General features: G+C 32.1%; 1 non-coding gene across 1 annotated transcript in view; it reads left to right on the top strand.

Annotated features, from left to right (window-relative positions):
• Nucleotides 1–1,143, top strand: part of LOC137235559 (large subunit ribosomal RNA) — a 4,019-nt gene extending 2,876 nt beyond the window's left edge. The window contains exon 1 of the ribosomal RNA XR_010947977.1: nucleotides 1–1,143. This exon is cut by the window's left edge and continues 2,876 nt beyond it. This is a non-coding gene — a ribosomal RNA (large subunit ribosomal RNA).
• Nucleotides 1,144–7,195: the final 6,052 nt, after the last annotated feature.

Below are 7,195 nucleotides of genomic sequence, written 5' to 3'. Positions count from 1 at the left end.
GGGAGATATATAATTTCGGTTATTTATCGTCAATGAAATACCACTACTCTTATTGTTTCCTTACTTACTTGATTAAGTGGAACGTGTATCATTGCCTAGCCATATTAAGGATATATTTATATATCTTATGGTATTGGGTTTTGATGCAAGCTTCTTGATCAAAGTACCACGAGTTTGTTATATAATTGTAAACATATTTTAATGAGAAATGATAACATTTTTCGATGTTATTATCATAATTAAAATTTGGTATAACTCCAACACTCAGGTATGATCCAATTCAAGGACATTGCCAGGTGGGGAGTTTGACTGGGGCGGTACATCTCTCAAATAATAACGGAGGTGTCCCAAGGCCAGCTCAGTGCGGACAGAAACCACACATAGAGCAAAAGGGCAAATGCTGACTTGATCTCGGTGTTCAGTACGCACAGAGACAGCAAAAGCTCGGCCTATCGATCCTTTTGGTTTAAAGAGTTTTTAATAAGAGGTGTCAGAAAAGTTACCACAGGGATAACTGGCTTGTGGCAGCCAAGCGTTCATAGCGACGTTGCTTTTTGATCCTTCGATATCGGCTCTTCCTATCATTGTGAAGCAAAATTCACCAAGCGTTGGATTGTTCACCCATTCAAGGGAACGTGAGCTGGGTTTAGACCGTCGTGAGACAGGTTAGTTTTACCCTACTAATGACAAAATATTATTGCGACAGCATTCCTGCGTAGTACGAGAGGAACCGCAGGTACGGACCAATGGTACAATACTTGTTCGAGCGAACAGTGGTATGATGCTACGTCCGTTGGATTATGCCTGAACGCCTCTAAGGTTGTATCCGTGCTGGACTGCAATGATAAATATGGGGCAAATTGCATTGTATGGCTTCTCTAAATCATTTAAAGTTTATAAATTTAATTTATAAACGACAAAATGAATATATGTGATGCCAATGTTATTTATAACATAGCAAATGCGGGAGGATTCAAATATCACCCGTATGCCGCGCTAGTTATATATAAAAACATTATTTAATACAATGACAATGCCTAGAATCAATTGTAAACGACTTTGGTAACGGGCAAGGTGTTGTAAGTGGTAGAGCAGCTGCCATACTGCGATCCACTGAAGCTTAACCTTTGCTTGATGATTCGAAAACAATTTATTGGAATTAATTTTCCAATTTATTATTGTTTTGATGTAATCATCTTATAAAAATATGCATATTTAAAATATGCAATATAAAGAGAGGCGCTTGTTTAGGGGCCAAGTCCTCTATAAAAATGATGAAAAAGCAAATATTGTAATCTACTACAATAAAGTACAAATAAAGCAACAAAAATTTTGTTAGTTGAACTTTATTATATTTGGGCTAGTAAAGTCGATATATTTATACAGATGTGTTTTAAGCGACCAATGAAAGTAAGTGAGGTTTTCCTTACCTAGGCCGCTTACACAAAATATATTAGCGAAGTTCATATATATATAACTTGTTCACTTTCATTATTTAAATTGTTGCTTGTACGGTAGTATTATTTACAAAGAGAAAAATGTAAATGAAATATTACAATAATGTACAAATAAAGCAACTAAAATTTTGTTAGTTGAACTTTATTATATTTGGGCTAATAAAGTCGATATATTTATACAGATGTGTTTTAAGCGACCAATGAAAGTAAGTGAGGTTTTCCTTACCTAGGCCGCTTACACAAAATATATTAGCGAAGCTCATATATATATAACTTGTTCACTTTCATTATTTAAATTGTTGCTTGTACGGTAGTATTATTTACAAAGAGAAATATGTAAATGAAATATTATAATAATGTACAAATAAAGCAACTAAAATTTTGTTAGTTGAACTTTATTATATTTGGGCTAATAAAGTCGATATATTTATACAGATGTGTTTTAAGCGACCAATGAAAGTAAGTGAGGTTTTCCTTACCTAGGCCGCTTACACAAAATATATTAGCGAAGCTCATATATATATAACTTGCTCACTTTCATTATTTAAATTGTTGCTTGTACGGTAGTATTATTTACAAAGAGAAAAATGATTCGAAAACAATTTATTGGAATTAATTTTCCAATTTATTATTGTTTTGATGTAATCATCTTATAAAAATATGCATATTTAAAATATGCAATATAAAGAGAGGCGCTTGTTTAGGGGCCAAGTCCTCTATAAAAATGATGAAAAAGCAAATATTGTAATCTATTACAATAAAGTACAAATAAAGCAACAAAAATTTTGTTAGTTGAACTTTATTATATTTGGGCTAATAAAGTCGATATATTTATACAGATGTGTTTTAAGCGACCAATGAAAGTAAGTGAGGTTTTCCTTACCTAGGCCGCTTACACAAAATATATTAGCGAAGTTCATATATATATAACTTGTTCACTTTCATTATTTAAATTGTTGCTTGTACGGTAGTATTATTTACAAAGAGAAAAATGTAAATGAAATATTACAATAATGTACAAATAAAGCAACTAAAATTTTGTTAGTTGAACTTTATTATATTTGGGCTAATAAAGTCGATATATTTATACAGATGTGTTTTAAGCGACCAATGAAAGTAAGTGAGGTTTTCCTTACCTAGGCCGCTTACACAAAATATATTAGCGAAGCTCATATATATATAACTTGTTCACTTTCATTATTTAAATTGTTGCTTGTACGGTAGTATTATTTACAAAGAGAAATATGTAAATGAAATATTATAATAATGTACAAATAAAGCAACTAAAATTTTGTTAGTTGAACTTTATTATATTTGGGCTAATAAAGTCGATATATTTATACAGATGTGTTTTAAGCGACCAATGAAAGTAAGTGAGGTTTTCCTTACCTAGGCCGCTTACACAAAATATATTAGCGAAGCTCATATATATATAACTTGCTCACTTTCATTATTTAAATTGTTGCTTGTACGGTAGTATTATTTACAAAGAGAAAAATGTAAATGAAATATTACAATGAAGCACAGCACAAATAAAGCAACAAAAATTTTGTTAGCTGAACTTTATTATATTTGGGCTAATAAAGTCGATATATTTATACAGATGTGTTTTAAGCGACCAATGAAAGTAAGTGAGGTTTTCCTTACCTAGGCCGCTTACACAAAATATATTAGCGAAGCTCATATATATATAACTTGTTCACTTTCATTATTTAAATTGTTTGCATATGCAGAGTAATATTATTTACATTAAACACAAAAAATATAATTTTTATTATATTTTTTAAATATAATTCTGGTTGATCCTGCCAGTAGTTATATGCTTGCCTCAAAGATTAAGCCATGCATGTCTAAGTACACACGAATTAAAAGTGAAACCGCAAAAGGCATCAGTTATGGTTCCATAGATCGATCATTAACAGTTAGTTGGATAACTGTGGTAATTCTAGAGCTAATACATGCAATAATATAAACACGGACCTTATGGAACGTGTGCTTTTATTAGACTAAAACCAAGCGATCTTTATAGATTGTTATATTGGTTGAACTCTAGATAAACATGCAGATCGTATGGTCATCTACAACTAAAAACTTTAAATGGGTAAGAACCTCACCTTTTTTGATATGAAGGTTGAAGTTATATGATATAATGTGCCCAGTGGGCGACTTTTGGTAAGCAGAACTGGCGCTGTGGGATGAACCGAACGTAATGTTACGGTGTCCAAATTAAAGTAAGCGCGGGTAAACGGTGGCGGGAGTAATTATGACTCCCTTAAGATCGCCAAATGCCTCGTTAACTAACTTTTAAAATGTGTTGCGACTAACGAAGTGCAAACTAGCATTGCACTGAGGCCGCGCACATATAAAAATGTATGAAAATTATATATAAAGAGGCGTTTGTTAGGTGCGACAAATCCTCTATAAAAACTAAGAACGAAAGTTAGAGCTAGCGATTGGGTGTAGCTACGGCTCTCTCAGTCGCTTCCCGGGAAACCAAAGCTTTTGGACTCCGGGGGAAGTATGGTTGCAAAGCTGAAACTTAAAGGAATTGACGGAAGGGCACTATCAGGAGTGGAGCCTGCGGCATAATTTGACTCAACACAAGAAAACTTAACAGGTCCGAACATAACATATATATATGAAAGTATATATATGAAAGTTTTAAAAGTTTCAAAATACTTTTGTAATGTGTTGCGACTAACGAAGTGCAAACTAGCATTGCACTGAGGCCGCGCACATATAAAAATGTATGAAAATTATATTATAAATACAAGTACTTGTATGAAACTTTTTTCTACTTGTATGAAACTTTGTACTTGTATGGAAGTTTGTACTTGTATGAAACTTTTTTCTACTTGTATGAAACTTTGTACTTGTATGGAAGTTTGTACTTGTATGAAACTTTTTTCTACTTGTATGAAACTTTGTACTTGTATGGAAGTTTGTACTTGTATGAAAGTTTCTACTTGTATGAAACTTTGTACTTGTATGGAAGTTTGTACTTGTATGAAAGTTTCTACTTGTATGAAACTTTGTACTTGTATGGAAGTTTGTACTTGTATGAAAGTTTCTACTTGTATGAAACTTTGTACTTGTATGAAAGTTTGTATCTTGTACTTGTATGAAAGTTTGTATCTTCATACATTTTTCGTCATGTGAGGTGAGCGGGTCAGAAAACAATTTTAAGAAACGTATGAAAACTTTGGTCAGCCATATAAAACCACTAAGCGTAGCTAACAGACGCTGACAAAGTTTCATACAAGTACTAACATCTACTTATATGAAAGTTTTGAAATTTTTAAAATACTTCAAAAATGTGTTGCTACTATCGAAATGCAAGCTAAAAACACTTAAACGTATGAAAACTTTGGTCAGCCATACAAAACCACTAAGCGTAGCTAACAGACACTGACAAAGTTTCATACAAGTACTAACATCTACTTATATGAAAGTTTTGAAATTTTCAAAATACTTAAAAAATGTGTTGCTGCTAAAGAAGTGCAAGCTAAAAACACTTAAACGTATGAAAACTTTGGTCAGCCATACAAAACCACTAAGCGAAGCTAACAGACACTGCCAAAGTTTCATACAAGTACTAACATCTACTTATATGAAAGTTTTGAAATTTTCAAAATACTTAAAAAATATGTTGCTGCTAACGAAATGCAAGCTAAAAACACTTAAACGTATGAAAACTTTGGTCAGCCATATAAAACCACTAAGCGTAGCTAACAGACACTGACAAAGTTTCATACAAGTACTAACATCTACTTATATGAGAGTTTTGAAATTTTCAAAACTATGAAAACTTTGGTCAGCCATACAAAACCACTAAGCGAAGCTAACAGACACTGACAAAGTTTCATACAAGTACTAACATCTACTTATATGAAAGTTTTGAAATTTTCAAAATACTTAAAAAATATGTTGCTGCTAACGAAATGCAAGCTAAAAACACTTAAACGTATGAAAACTTTGGTCAGCCATACAAAACCACTAAGCGTAGCTAACAGACACTGACAAAGTTTCATACAAGTACTAACATCTACTTATATGAGAGTTTTGAAATTTTCAAAATACTTAAAAAATGTGTTGCTGCTAACGAAATGCAAGCTAAAAACACTTAAACGTATGAAAACTTTGGTCAGTCATACAAAACCACTAAGCGAAGCTAACAGACACTGACAAAGTTTCATACAAGTACTAACATCTACTTATATGAAAGTTTTGAAATTTTCAAAATACTTAAAAAATGTGTTGCTTCTAACGAAGTGCAAGCTAAAAACACTTAAACGTATGAAAACTTTGGTCAGCCATACAAAACCACTAAGCGAAGCTAACAGACACTGACAAAGTTTCATACAAGTACTAACATCTACTTATATGAAAGTTTTGAAATTTTCAAAATACTTAAAAAATGTGTTGCTGCTAACGAAATGCAAGCTAAAAACACTTAAACGTATGAAAACTTTGGTCAGCCATACAAAACCACTAAGCGAAGCTAACAAACACTGACAAAGTTTCATACAAGTACAAACTTCCATACAAGTACAGTTTGTACTTGTATGAAAGTTTTTACTTGTATGAAACTTTGTACTTGTTTGGAAGTTTGTACTTGTGAAAGTACTGAAAAGTTTCTACTTGTATGAAAGTTTGTATCTTGTAGTTGTATGAAAGTTTGTATCTTCATACATTTTTCGTGATGTGAGGTGAGCGAGTCAGAAAACAATTTTAATAAACGTATGTAAACTTTGGTCAGCCATACAAAACCACTAAGCGTAGCTAACAGACACTGACAAAGTTTCATACAAGTACTAACGTCTACTTATATGAAAGTTTTGAAATTTTCAAAATACTTAAAAAATGTGTTGCTGCTAACGAAATGCAAGCTAAAAACACTTAAACGTATGAAAACTTTGGTCAGCCATACAAAACCACTAAGCGAAGCTAACAGACACTGACAAAGTTTCATACAAGTACTAACATCTACTTATATGAAAGTTTTGAAATTTTCAAAATACTTAAAAAATGTGTTGCTGCTAACGAAATGCAAGCTAAAAACACTTAAACGTATGAAAACTTTGGTCAGCCATACAAAACCACTAAGCGAAGCTAACAGACACTGACAAAGTTTCATACAAGTACTAACATCTATTTATATGAAAGTTTTGAAATTTTCAAAATACTTCAAAAATGTGTTGCTACTATCGAAATGCAAGCTAAAAACACTTAAACGTATGAAAACTTTGGTCAGCCATACAAAACCACTAAGCGAAGCTAACAGACACTGACAAAGTTTCATACAAGTACTAACATCTACTTATATGAAAGTTTTGAAATTTTCAAAATACTTAAAAAATGTGTTGCTGCTAACGAAATGCAAGCTAAAAACACTTAAACGTATGAAAACTTTGGTCAGCCATACAAAACCACTAAGCGAAGCTAACAGACACTGACAAAGTTTCATACAAGTACTAACATCTACTTATATGAAAGTTTTGAAATTTTCAAAATACTTAAAAAATGTGTTGCTGCTAACGAAATGCAAGCTAAAAACACTTAAACGTATGAAAACTTTGGTCAGCCATACAAAACCACTAAGCGAAGCTAACAGACACTGACAAAGTTTCATACAAGTACTAACATCTACTTATATGAAAGTTTTGAAATTTTCAAAATACTTAAAAAATGTGTTGCTGCTAACGAAATGCAAGCTAAAAACACTTAAACGTATGAAA

The sequence above is a fragment of the Eurosta solidaginis genome, chromosome X, assembly GCF_040869045.1.
Source record: "Eurosta solidaginis isolate ZX-2024a chromosome X, ASM4086904v1, whole genome shotgun sequence".
Classification (NCBI taxonomy): domain Eukaryota; kingdom Metazoa; phylum Arthropoda; class Insecta; order Diptera; family Tephritidae; genus Eurosta; species Eurosta solidaginis.
Note: the sequence above shows the minus strand (reverse complement) of the source record. Positions and strands in the feature narration are given on the sequence as shown.